At 38.4% G+C, this 12,680-nt stretch overlaps 1 protein-coding gene across 7 annotated transcripts in view; it reads right to left on the bottom strand.

The window, feature by feature from the left end:
• The window catches only part of CALD1 (caldesmon 1), a 260,493-nt gene that overhangs the window by 202,160 nt on the left and 45,653 nt on the right, over positions 1–12,680 (bottom strand). Inside the window, exon 1 of one of the 7 annotated variants that reach the window (XM_007504346.3) lies at positions 106–246. The exons of the other annotated variants lie outside the window; for them this stretch is intronic. The gene's annotated coding sequence lies outside the window, so the exon portion shown is untranslated. Of the gene's footprint in view, positions 1–105; positions 247–12,680 lie in introns of those variants that run through there. 7 annotated transcript variants of the gene reach the window in all.

Raw genomic sequence — 12,680 nt, 5'->3', positions numbered from 1 at the left:
GGAGCCCCTCATTCTCCACTCAAAGGCAAGAAAGAGAGAAAATACATTTTCCCCTTCAAAGGCAAGAATGGGAAGGAAAAACAAAAAGAGAGAATGTGCACATACATTCGTTTTCCAGCAGTCTCCTCTCTCCCGGTGGGTGTAGCATCCTACATTGGTAATTTTTCTCTCGGAGAAGACACGTGGAGCTCTCCCTTCCGGTGCTTAACTCAAGTGTTTGCACAATACTCAGGCTTATCATCAAGCTTTCCCAGCCTGAAGATACTTAACAATTGGCTGCTTTTAAAAGCAGTCCCTGGAGGAGAAAGTTGAAAGTTGACCGGAGAGCCCAACAAATTAAGTTGAAAATATGTGCGTTGCTTCTCTTCCTAGGAAGAATTGGGTAGGAGCTGGAAGCACCCTCAGGGACCAGTTAGTCCAGTGGTGTCAAACGCAGATAGACATGGGGGCCACGAATCTGTACGTAAGGATCCCTGTGGGTCTACATCAACTTAAGTTTAAAATGTAATATCATTTTATATATATTTCATATAATATAAATATATTATATATGTAATATCATCCGTGTTTTATTGTGTTTTTATTTATTTTGTTAAATATTGTCAAATCCTATTTTAAATGTATGCCACAGGATGCCCACAGGCCAAATGTGACACAGTTCTGGTCTAATCCAACTCCCTTATTTTATAGATTAGGAATATATCACCCATAAATACAAGTTACTGTAGCCAAGATCACATACAGTTTCAGAGCAAATCAGGGCTCTTTCTGTCACAATAATATTGAGAGACATATGAATTAATGCTTTTAATTAACATAAAATAAAACTTTTGACTAGTATTTTTGTGAACCATTGGTGTTTTCTTCAGGCCATTCTGCAGGAAAGTAAATCCTGGGGGCAGCTGGGTAGCTCAGTGGATTGAGAGCCAAACCTAGAGATGGGAGGTCCTAAGTTCAAATCTGGCCTCAGACACTTTCCAGCTGTGTGACCCTGGGCAAGTCACTTGACTCTCATTGCCTAACCCTTACCACTCTTCTGCCTTGGAGCCACATAGTATTGACTCCAAGATGGAAGGTAAGGGTGTAAAAAAAAAAAAGAAAGTAAATCCCCTACTTTCATTTGCTTCACTTTAATAAGTATTCATTGACAGCCCATTAGAGAAATAAAGAACAGCTTAACTAGAGATATTCAGTGCTCATAGCTAGGCTGGTCTAATATAAAAATAATAATAATAATGCTACCAAAATTAACTTGCAGGTTGAATGGGGGGGGGGGGGGGGAGAGCAGCTGGGTAGTTCAGTGGAATGAAAGCCAGACCTAAAGATAGAAGGTTCTGGGTTCAATTGTAGCCTTGGCCACTTCCTAGCTATATGACCCTAAGCAAGTCACTTAATCCCTACTGCCTAGCTCTTACTGCTCTTTTGTCTTGAAACCAATATATAGTATCAATTCTAAGATAGAAGGTAAGGATTTTAAGAAAAGGATTTAGTGTCATGACAAACTGACATAAGAATATTTTACAAAGCTAGAAAAAATAAGATTGTAGGAACAAAAAATCTAAACAATCAAAGGAAACAGTAGGGAGAACAAAAGAAGGGGCAAAGGGCAAATTATTAAAACTACTTTAAAATAGAAAAGTAGATCAGAACAGGTAATAGATAAGAATCTAAAATAATTAAACCCAATAATGTAGTTTTTGAAGCTATGAACTGTCAATAACCATATGAAGCAATGTTCTGAATTCTTAATAATAAAAAAGTAAAAATTTTACTTCACAACTAGAAAATTCACAAAGCTGATTCAAGATAAGAAAAATCCACAGGGTTGTAGAAAGACAGACACACTAATATGTTGTCGGTAGAAATAAAAATTGGTCTAACCACCAAAATAATTGGGAACCCTGTAAATAAAATAATTAAGATGTCTAGACTTTTTCACCCAGAAATTTGATTGCCAGGCATATACCCCAAGGGATGAGTGACAAAAATAAAGGCTCATCTGCACCAAAATATTTACAGTGGCATTTTTATATCAGTCAAGAACTGGAAACATGGGAAAGTAGCTAAACAATTTATGGAATGCTATTATATGGTAAGAAATAATAAATATGATGACTATAAAGAAATACATGACTTCTATGAACACAAAGTGAAATAAGCAGAAACAAGAAAACAATATATGCAATGACTTCAATCATGTAAATAAACCACAGAAGCAACAAAACAATTGAAAATGAATGTTGTAAAATTATAATGACCCATCTTAGCCCCAAAGAAGACCCCTTGATATTTTTCAGAGGTGGAGGATCATTGTGAGACATTACATGTTACATCAACCTTTTCAAGATGTTGGTTAGTTTTGTTGAACTTTTCCTTCTTTTCAATTTTTAATTTTGACATTTTACAGATAATATATATCCAACCTACAGTGGGAAATGGATATGATATAAAAACAAAAGATTTTAATAAAATATTATTTTTTAAAAGTTCACTGTGTTCAAGGCACTGTGCTAGGTGTTGTGTTTACCAAGGCAAAAATGGAAGGGAAATAGTATCTGCCCTTAAGGAACTGATCTTCTTTAAAGACATAACATATGAAAACATATAAGTAAATGCAGGATAATTAGGGACAAAGAGATCACTTAAGACTGGGGGAACATAAGTGGAAACACCTGAAAAGAGCCTTAAAGGAAGCTAAATATTCTAAAAGGTAGAGTGGGGGAATTCAAAGGTGACCAGTGGAAGGGAGGTGGTTATCTATACCTACCAAGATTAGTTAGGTCAATTCCTCAGCTTTTTCAGGTGACATTTTTCAGCAAACAACTCAATTGGAGGTTTGTAGACCAGCAGAATGAGAAAGAGATTAGATCTCATCTCATTCAGTCTTCCCATTTTACAGGTGAGAAAAGGAACTCTGAGTTATCTCTCTCTCTAGTTAGAATGGGAGATCCTTGAAATCAGAGACTATTTAATTGTAATCTTTGTAATCATACCCAGTACAGTCCCTTGCAAAGAGTATTTAATAAATGCTTGTCGATTTGAGTTGAATTGAGTTAAATAAGTAACCCAAGGTCACCCATCAATCGAGTGACTGAAGCAGGATTAAAAACCTTATCTCCCAATTCAAAGGCCAACAATTTTTCCTCCCTAGAATTTCTTTAATGCAATACAGATGTGCTTTAGCCATTTATGGCTATTGCTACATGGTGCCATGTAACTGTTTTGACTATTTTTCTAACCAGTATATCAGTTTTTGTGGCTTCATGTGATATAGTCTACAATTCATTCTAAGGTATTCATTTCACTGTCCAGATGTTACAAGGTTAGCCTTGTTGTAGGAGCTTAAAACAAGGAAAATATTAATAGATCTCTTTGTAAAAGACCATTTACTGCAATTTCTCCCTATCCCCAAAGGTTGGGGGGGGGGGGATGACTGGTATTACTGGCATAGAAAATAGCTTTCTTTTCTATAGAATAATTCTTGAAATCACATCTCTAAAGCTATCATTCTAATTTTGGATGAAAGTTAAAACATAAAGGAACAAAGATATCCCACCATCCCATTAAGTGTTTGTTGTAGACAAAATATCATCCTCTAGACCACTAAGAGTAAATAATAAAATGACAGAAATAGTATAATAATAGAAGATAATATAATATATAATATTTTATGGAATAAAACATTCCTTCAATTGTCTCATATTTGTCACATTGTTTTCTCGATCAAGTCAATTTTTTCCCAATCCTTTCTTTTTAAGTTTTATGGCTATATTCTGTTTTTACCCCATTGTCATTTACCTTTAACCCACCTCCACCTCATTAAAGCATTTACAACAAAGAAAAAATGTAAGCACACTAACCTCATTTTTTAACTTTGTCTACCAAAATGCTCCATATTCCACATATATATGCTCTCTAATAAAAGAAGGGGATTCAGTCAATCTTAATGGAATTTTCCATCACCTTGAGGAACCACAAAATTCAATTTGTCCTATAAATTTTACTTGGTCTAATTCTGGCTTTATCTCATCCAGATATCTTCACTTTTAATTGATATCTATTTCAACTTAGGTAGAACACAAGAAATCTTTAATATTTGAAAGTAACTGTCATACCAGGATTAGCAAGCAGCAAAAGGATCTCCAGGACCATGCCAACCATAACTCTCAGGTCAAATCAATCAGCTGTGCTCTATCTCCTGGATTCAGCAGAGACTCAGAAGCATCACTCACTCTGATCTAGTTCTCTATATACAGACAGACCACCCTGAGCAGTTTAACTAGAAGTTACAGTCAGAACATTTCTCAGAAGTTTCCAGTTGCCACACATAGAGATATGACTCAGGATTTTCTTCACATGCCCAAGTTCCCAGGAGTGAAGAAAATTAAGTAGGAGTGAAGAAAAGGGAAAGACAGAATATATTAATTTTATTTAAGATCACTGTCTGATATTCATCAAGCCTGCTATTTAATTTCCTTCTGCCTTGCCTTGATCTCTTTCACGCTCTAAATATGTAGGCCAGCACTTGATTTTATGTTTGTCTTAACCCATTCTTTGATGACATATTTTCTCCGTGAAGTCATCATGAGGATATTGTATTGCTCTTTAAGATGACTTTGTAATTGTTGATTAAACTTTCTGAAGCTTTTGAATCAAAGTTGCAATGACTTTTGGCCCAAGTTAAAGGTAGGAGGCCCATGGATGCTCACTAAGCCATCTGGAAGCATCATCAGTGTTGGCCATATTGATGTTATCATATTGGCCTCATGGCCTAAACATGGCAATGGCAATTCCTGTCTATAAAGTGTCATCCAGAGGGTGGACAGATTTCTTTCCCCCTAGGGTTGCAATTGGAAAGACTACCCCTCTCAATTCCCCTAATTCTCATTTCTTTTTCTCTTTCTGCAGAGGCAGAAAGAAATTAATGGGAAGGTAAAGGAAGAATAGTTGGCTGCTAAAGATTTGTTTTGGGAATTTGAGATTGGGCTTAGATAAAGGAGGGCTCAGTTCAGGTTTCCATCAGAGTTTGAACAACGTGACTAAACACTACTGATGTGGTATTTGAAGTTTTCCATTACAAATAAACAAAAAATCTGTCATGTGGAGTCCCAGCCACTTGGCTGACTACTTGTTTTAAATCCTGGGTGGGTGACCTGTACCCCAACTCCACATTATGTCCAGTTGCTTCTTAGAGCACAGCTGTCATCTAGCCTGTTACTGTGGGGACCCACAGAAGCTCCTGGCATCATGGTATGTCATTGAGCTACATTTTCCAAAATGGAATGTTATGTTATCGTTAGATTCTCTGGGCAGAGAAATGCAACCCATTGGATTAAGCCTAAAAATAATTTTGGCTCTAAAAGAGAAAGTCTAATTAACTAGCTCTTCCCCACAAAAACTGGGGTTGATCTATATACAATGACACATGTGACCTTCCTTTGAAGAGGGCCATACCTACCTTTGACAGAAGCTTAGGGTCTGCTTTCAATTAAACAATTGAAATAAGCCTTCCCAAATAAACACAAAGAGCCTTTCAAATACACCATGAACGTGTACAAACAAAAGGAAGGCATTATTTCAAACAGACACTCTTCTTCATTAACTAGCTATCAGGACAGAATTTATTTTTCCTCTTTCAGCCCAATATGGAGATTTAACAAGCTGGATGAGGTGCTAGCTGGATCTCCACTTAGACTTAAAGCTAAAAAAGCATCAGCAAAGGAGATACGATAGACGGAGCATCAGCAGTGGAATCCAAAGGCATGGCTTTGCCACAGGATAACTCTATGACTTGAAACAAGTCACCCCCTCTGAACCTCTATTTCCTCATCTAAAATATGAGAATATAATGTCATGACTCTTTGGGTTGCCCCGAGGATCAAATTAAATTAGAGCTAGAAAGCCTTTTGTAATTTTGAAGTACATTGTAATGATATCTCCACTAACAGCCAACTCCAATAACCCTATTGGAACATGGAGGTGAGGTCTCCAAGGAAATTCCAAAAGAGTTGAAGCTCTGATAGAGTCCTACCATGTTGGAGAGATTCCAAGTAGATGATGGACTATGCCTATCATCCAAGGACCGGCACAGTTCATCACAGTTCAAATGAGCAGACTGGTCTCAAGACAATGAATTGACCATAGCAACTCTCAAAGACCACATCATAGAGCACTGAAGATCCAAGCAAGCAGAGGATGAAATCACAGATTCTTGTGGCATCAAAGCATTGAAATATCTACCTCTAAGACTGTAGCATAAAGTTGATCTTAGAGGAGAACTGACACATTGGCATGAAGTCTACAAATTTGTCTTTTCTCAACTAAATTTATGGCTGATGACACATTTATAACTTGTGAATCTTGAGTCTTTTATGCTCTTGAATATTTTGGTCTTCATGCTGTGAGAAATTAAGATTTTGAGCAATTTTGTTAGGCCTATATGAACCCAAAATATGTGACCAAAGCACAAGGACAGAATTTCTTATATTCATTACAAATGAAATAATACCTAGATGAGCTGAAAGTTATCAGTGGTAAAAAGTGCTGGTCAGAATTCTAGGCTCATCATAACATATCCATGATCCTCGCAACTAAATTAGGCAAGTTTTATGTAGGATATATGTAAAAGACCAGGGAATGGTCTCATGAGTGGAGAACCAGAAGAGGAAAAGTATTAGACTTGGGAGTCAGGAGGTCTGGATTCAAATCTTGGCTCTCCTGATTAGTCCTTGAATGACCTTGGTTAAGTCACTTCTCTTCTAGGATAGTTTCTTGACTTTCAAAATTAGGGAGTTGGACTAAATGTTCCCTACAGTCCTTTAAAGCACTCAAGTTCTGTGAATCCAACAGGCACTCTTTTTGGTTTTAATAAATACACAGTACCAACTGGTTTTTGTCTATCCAGATGGCTTGTATCATCTACTTTGTGTACTTTTTAAATGGAACAATGGCTTTGTTATGTCCATGATGTCAAGGTTTATGGACATAATTCTTTAAAGAAGTATAGTTAAGAAAGAATTTCTGCTTTCTTCTGCAACTGGCTTTCTTCCATCCATTTCTCTCAACTCACACAGGAATTGAGAGATGAGGAGCTTGAATGGACAAGGCTTGGTAGCAGACTGCTGATGAGAGGAAAGGGAGAGGGAAGAGTCAAGAATGAATCTGAAATGATGAATGTGACTGTCTAGGACAATGACTAGACATCAAAGTTTCTGAAAAAAAGCTTCAAGAAAGCTGAGGTAGTGTTAAGTCACTTCTAGTAATCTGGAGGAAGAGTCCTTCTGGGATTGTCCTCTGCTTATTGTCCTTGGAGTACAGCATTCAGTTCTGATTGCCACATTTTAGGAAGAACAAGGCTAAGTGAAGATCATCCAGAGGAGGGTGGCAAATACGGTAAAGGTAGTGACTTCATGCCACCCAAGTACAGGTTGAAGGAACTAGGGGTGGTTAGGCTGGAGGAGATGAAGTAGGGACATATTAGCTGCCTGCAAGTATTTGAAGGACTATTAGGAGGAAGAAGACTTATCCTGCTTGGCTCTAAGGTCAAAACCAATAGCAGTTAGATGGGAAGAGACAAATTTAGCCCTGATGACAAGAACAACTTTCTTGCAGTTAGAGTCACAGACAAGGGCTGCCCTGGGAAGTAGTGGGCTCCCCCTATCTGGATGTCTATGAACAAGGGAATACTGGCTGATGCATAGGTTAGACTCAAATCAATTAACAAGCATTGGTTATACACCTATTAAATGCCAGGCATTGAGCTATATCCACTGAGGATGGAAATACAAAGAATGAAACAGTCCTTACTCTAAAGGAGTTTATAGTCTAGTTGTTGCTCAGTCATTTCAGTCCTGTCTAAAGTGGTTTGCCATTGTTTCCTTCTCCAGCTCATTTTACAGATGAGGAAACCAAGACAAGTGACTTGCCCAGGGTGACACAGCTAAGAAGTCTCTGGGGCTGAATTTGAACATAGGAAATCTTCCTGACTCCAGGTCTGGCACTCTATCAACTTCACCACCTAGCTGCCTCTCTAGAGTGTCTTTTAAATCTCCTTTAGCTTTGAAATTTGGGGATTCTGTATTTGGTACAAGAGCAGGGAATGAATGTTTATGAGAAATGAAAATTCATTTTTATCCATCATCCTTTATAACTCCATTAATAAGAACATTTATAACAACAACTGATACATATTAGCTAACAATAGCTAAAACATTAAGATTTGCAAAGCATTTTATATTCATTATCTCATTTTATCCTCACAACAACCCTAGGAGGTAAGTGCAATTATTATTCCCATTTTTACAAATGAGGAAACTGGGGCTAACAGGATCACACAACTAGTAATTGTCTGAGGCTGGATTTGAACTTGGGTTTTTCTGATTCCAAGTCTAGAGTCCTATAGATCTCAAAGTAGGTGTGATAATTAGCTTCAGTTTATAGATGAGGAAACAAGCTCAAGGTTACATAGCTAGTAAGTATCTAGAACAAGATCTGAGCCTGGGTCTTCATGACTCCAAGTTCAGCAGTCTATGCACCATGATAACCTTACTGTTTGGGATTCTTAATGAAGGGTCCTGATTATATTTCAGGAGGTCCATGAACTTGGGAAAAAAATATTGTATCTTTATTTTAATACAATTGGTTTCCTTTTAATCCTGTATATTTTATGTTATGGATTAAGAAATTTTATAAAGAGAAGGAGTCCGTAGGCTTTACCAGACTGTCAAAAGTGTCCAACAACACACACACAAAAAAAAAATCATTAAGAATCCTTGCTCTAATGGCTTCATGAGTTAGCCCTTAAAGATTATGTTTATTTGCATCCTGGGTGGAGCATGGCATGAGATGTCAGAAAATACAGGTTCCCTTCCTGTCCCTAAAAAATATACTAAATTATTCTGGGCCTCAGTTTCCTTATCTGAGAAATGGTGATATCACCCTTTCTACCAGATAGAACTGTTCTGAAGATCAAAGGAAATGATAAGTGTGGTGCTGGCCCTGAGATATATAGAGCACTATACATGTGTCTGGATGCCTAAGTAGATAGACCAGGCCTAGAGGCAAGAACATTTGAGTTCAAATACAACCTCGGATGCTTACTAATTGTGTGACCTGGGTAAATCACTTCACCCTGTTTGCCTCAGCTTCCTCATCTGTAAAATAAACTGGAGAAGGAAACGGTGAACCACTCCAGTATCTTTACCAAGAGAACTCTCAATGGGATCACAAAGAGTCAGATATAATTCAACAACAACAACAAATATACACGTGTAAGATCCTATTTTAACATGGACCTCAGCCCCCAAAGATTGCATATGGCGGCTATTTTGGCCACCATAACAGGACCACTGGCTGAGTATATTTTGGACCTCTCCTCTACCACACAGGCAACCATCTAGTCTTCCTCTGTTTGTAAGCATCCCTGTTTCCCAGTTTTCCTTATTCTGGGCTATAGCAGATTTCTAAATGTCCTCTTAATCCCTTAGCTTGCCTCCCTCGCACTTTTAGGCACTCTCATCCCTATTAAAAATCTTCAGAAACCAAGGCCACCCATAGATACCCTTCTCTCCCCTTCCTTGGGAGAAACTTGACTAGCAGCAAGGATGCAATGAAGATTCCAGACACAGAGGCAAGTCTAGTGAATAATGAATGTCTCAGTGAATCAACTAGTTTGTCCCCACACATAGGAGGCTTTTCAAGTTGAGCAGTACTGTCCTTTGCCAACTAAAAGATGTCTATAGCTAGTCAGTGCCTAAACTTAGGATCTGCTTGCCCACAGTCATATTGTACAATCTTAGCCCTAGGGATTGGGGGACAATTAGTGGGGAGAAGACTATGGTCCCTGGTGAGACACGCAGGATTCTTCTTTAGTGCTGTAGCTCAGTGGATAGAACACCAGCCCTGGAGTCAAGAAGACATAAATTCTTGAGTTCAAATCTGGTCTCAGACCCTGAATTACTGGCTGTGTGACTCTGGGCAAGTCACTTAATCCTGTATGCCTTGGTTTCCTCATCTGCCAAATGAACTGGAGAAGGAAATGGCAAATCATTTCAGTATCTCTTGTCAAGAAAACCCCAGATGGTGTCACAAAGAGTTGGCAAGACTGAAACAACCCACCAACAAGGAAGGATGGAGGAGGTCTAGTCACCTCTATATTGGTAGAGCTCCCAAAACATTTTTACAAGTAAAAAAAGCATTATGGTTGCATGTGTTGAAATTATGCCTTTTCCATGGCCACTGAGTAAATAACCAGAAACTCTGCCTTATGTGATTCTTCTTCGCTGCTCTGGTCTAAGAAAAATGGTTACTTAAAAATATTTGGTAGTCACTTAAAAGTTTTCCCTGAAGCTATGAAGCCTGAGGAGTCTGGAACATTCCCAGGCCACACTAAAAACTTTTAACCTCGCGTCCTTGGAATATATAAATATGTTACTGAGATGCTGAGTGGATATTTAAATCATGTACTTCCTGTTTCAATGCTATCTTTCGGTTTGGGATTGGGACCAAAAATGTTCCATTCCCTTTGGCATTGCTCCTTCCATTTTAAAAGGATTTATACTTTAGAGCTTTGAATGTTAAAAGGGGAGAAAAAAAAAGACGCATATTTGGGATGGCAAATTCTGAATGTTCTGACCCTTTCAAATAAAAACTCACCTCTCTAATCTGCAGCGAGGGGAGTGGGAGGGATGGTTTAGGGTCAGAACATGTCCCGTCTGGACTTCTACAGCAAAGGAGGAAAATCTGGCCCTTCCTAATAACTTGCCTTTTGAAAAATCAAAAAACAACTCCTCTCCCCCCCAAAAAACTTTTTTCTTAACTAATCCATCCAAGAGCAGATTTTACTAGACCACTTGTAAATACTTTTTAAAAATGTAATTTAAGCTAATCTGCTGTCATATATATCAAAGCATTTCCATTGGCCCTGCCCCTAGACTGGGGATTTCAGACTATAAAGCTAAACATGGGAGGAGAACAAGCTTGGTTCTCAGAAGAGCCGATTTAACTGAATTAAAGAAAACAGTTAGAAAGTAGCCTCAAGCAGACAACATTGTCCTTATCCTCTAAGACCAGTTTCTGTCTCCTCTGCATCTATCTGTCTTATGTATGTTGTTCTCCCTATTAGAACATATTCCCTTATATGTCTCCTCATCTTAATGCAGGGTCTGGCATATAGTAAACACTTAATAAAAGCTGGGAGTCGGGGCAGGAATTAGAGCATGATATGAAACTGAGGTTCCATGTATCGCAGCTGGATATCTGGAGGCCCAAGTATTAGTTTTGGATTCCATGCTGACCTTGAGAAAGTCACTTAACCCATCTATGCCTCAGTTATCCTTGTCTAGGAAATGGAAATAGCTACAAGAAAACAATGACAATCTCCCTCTTCTCTGTGTGGACTAAGGCCATTTACGTGGCACAGGGGATAAAGTACCACATCTGAAATCAGGAAGACTCATCTTCCTACACTCTAATCTGGCCTTAGACACTTTCTTAGTGTGTGACCCTGAACAAATCCTTTAATTCTGTTTACCTCAGTTTCATTACCTGTAAAATGAGTTGGAGAAGGAAACGACCAACCACTCCAGTATCCTTTTTTTTAAACCCTTACCTTCTGTCTTGATATTCATACTGAGTATTGCTTCCAAGGCAAAAAGAGCGGTGAGGGCTAAGCAATGAAAGGTTAAGAGATTCGTCCAGAGTCACACAGTAAGGAAGCGGCTGAGGCCAGATTTGAACCCAAGATCTCCTCTCTTTATGCCTAACTCTCCATCCCCTGAGCCAACTAGCTATTTTTTCCAAGAACAGGGTCACAGTCAGACACAATGGAAGAATAACGATGGCAACAAGGTGGCCTGTTAGCTTTGTTCTATTTGAGATCCAAAGACTATAGATGAAGATCAGGCAGAATGTCCATCAGTCAACAGGCTTTCATTTATTAATGCTTACTAAGTTCTGGATATACCAGGAAAGGCAAAAAATACTGCCCCTGTCCTCAGGTAGTTCACATTCGAATAGAGAGACAACATATAAATAAATATATATATTTTTTCATAAGAGTATTGATTATATTTCAACAAAATCTATCCCAATTATTGGTCCAATGATTCTGAATATCTGCCATATTTGGGGTGGGGGTCAGTATTAAATCTTCATAAAACTGTCTATACTCTAACCAGGTACAGGGGAAATAAATCCTCCCATTCTGTTCCAACAAGTTCAAGTTTTATCACAGGTGGAAAAGGGAATTTTGGGAAATAAAGATTTAAGTCTCTCGTGCTTAAACATTTGGACACTTTTTTTTTACCCCCAAGCACTGGATTTGTTTCATGTAGGCATTGCCAAAATGAACTAAGAAAGAGACTACATAGTAAATGTTTGAAGGAAACATGGCGTGGTGAATAGAGAATTGGCTTTGAAAACATGAGGTCCCAGTCCCTTCCTAATCTTCTTATAATTTATCTCCTTCCACATAGTACTCCATCAGCCAGCTACCCTGGCTTACTTGTAGTCCCCAAACACTGTGTCTTTGCACTGGCTATTCCACATGCCTGGAGTGCCCTAAAGCCTCAACCTCTGTCTCTGTTTCCCAGGCTTGCTCTGTGGCTCAGCCCCAAGACGACCTGAGGCAGGAAGCCTTTCCCAATTCCCCTAGCTGCTATTGCCTCACCTTTCAAATAACT

Source organism: Monodelphis domestica, chromosome 5 (genome assembly GCF_027887165.1).
Source record: "Monodelphis domestica isolate mMonDom1 chromosome 5, mMonDom1.pri, whole genome shotgun sequence".
NCBI lineage: Eukaryota > Metazoa > Chordata > Mammalia > Didelphimorphia > Didelphidae > Monodelphis > Monodelphis domestica.
This window is presented reverse-complemented; position numbering and strand designations above follow the sequence as displayed.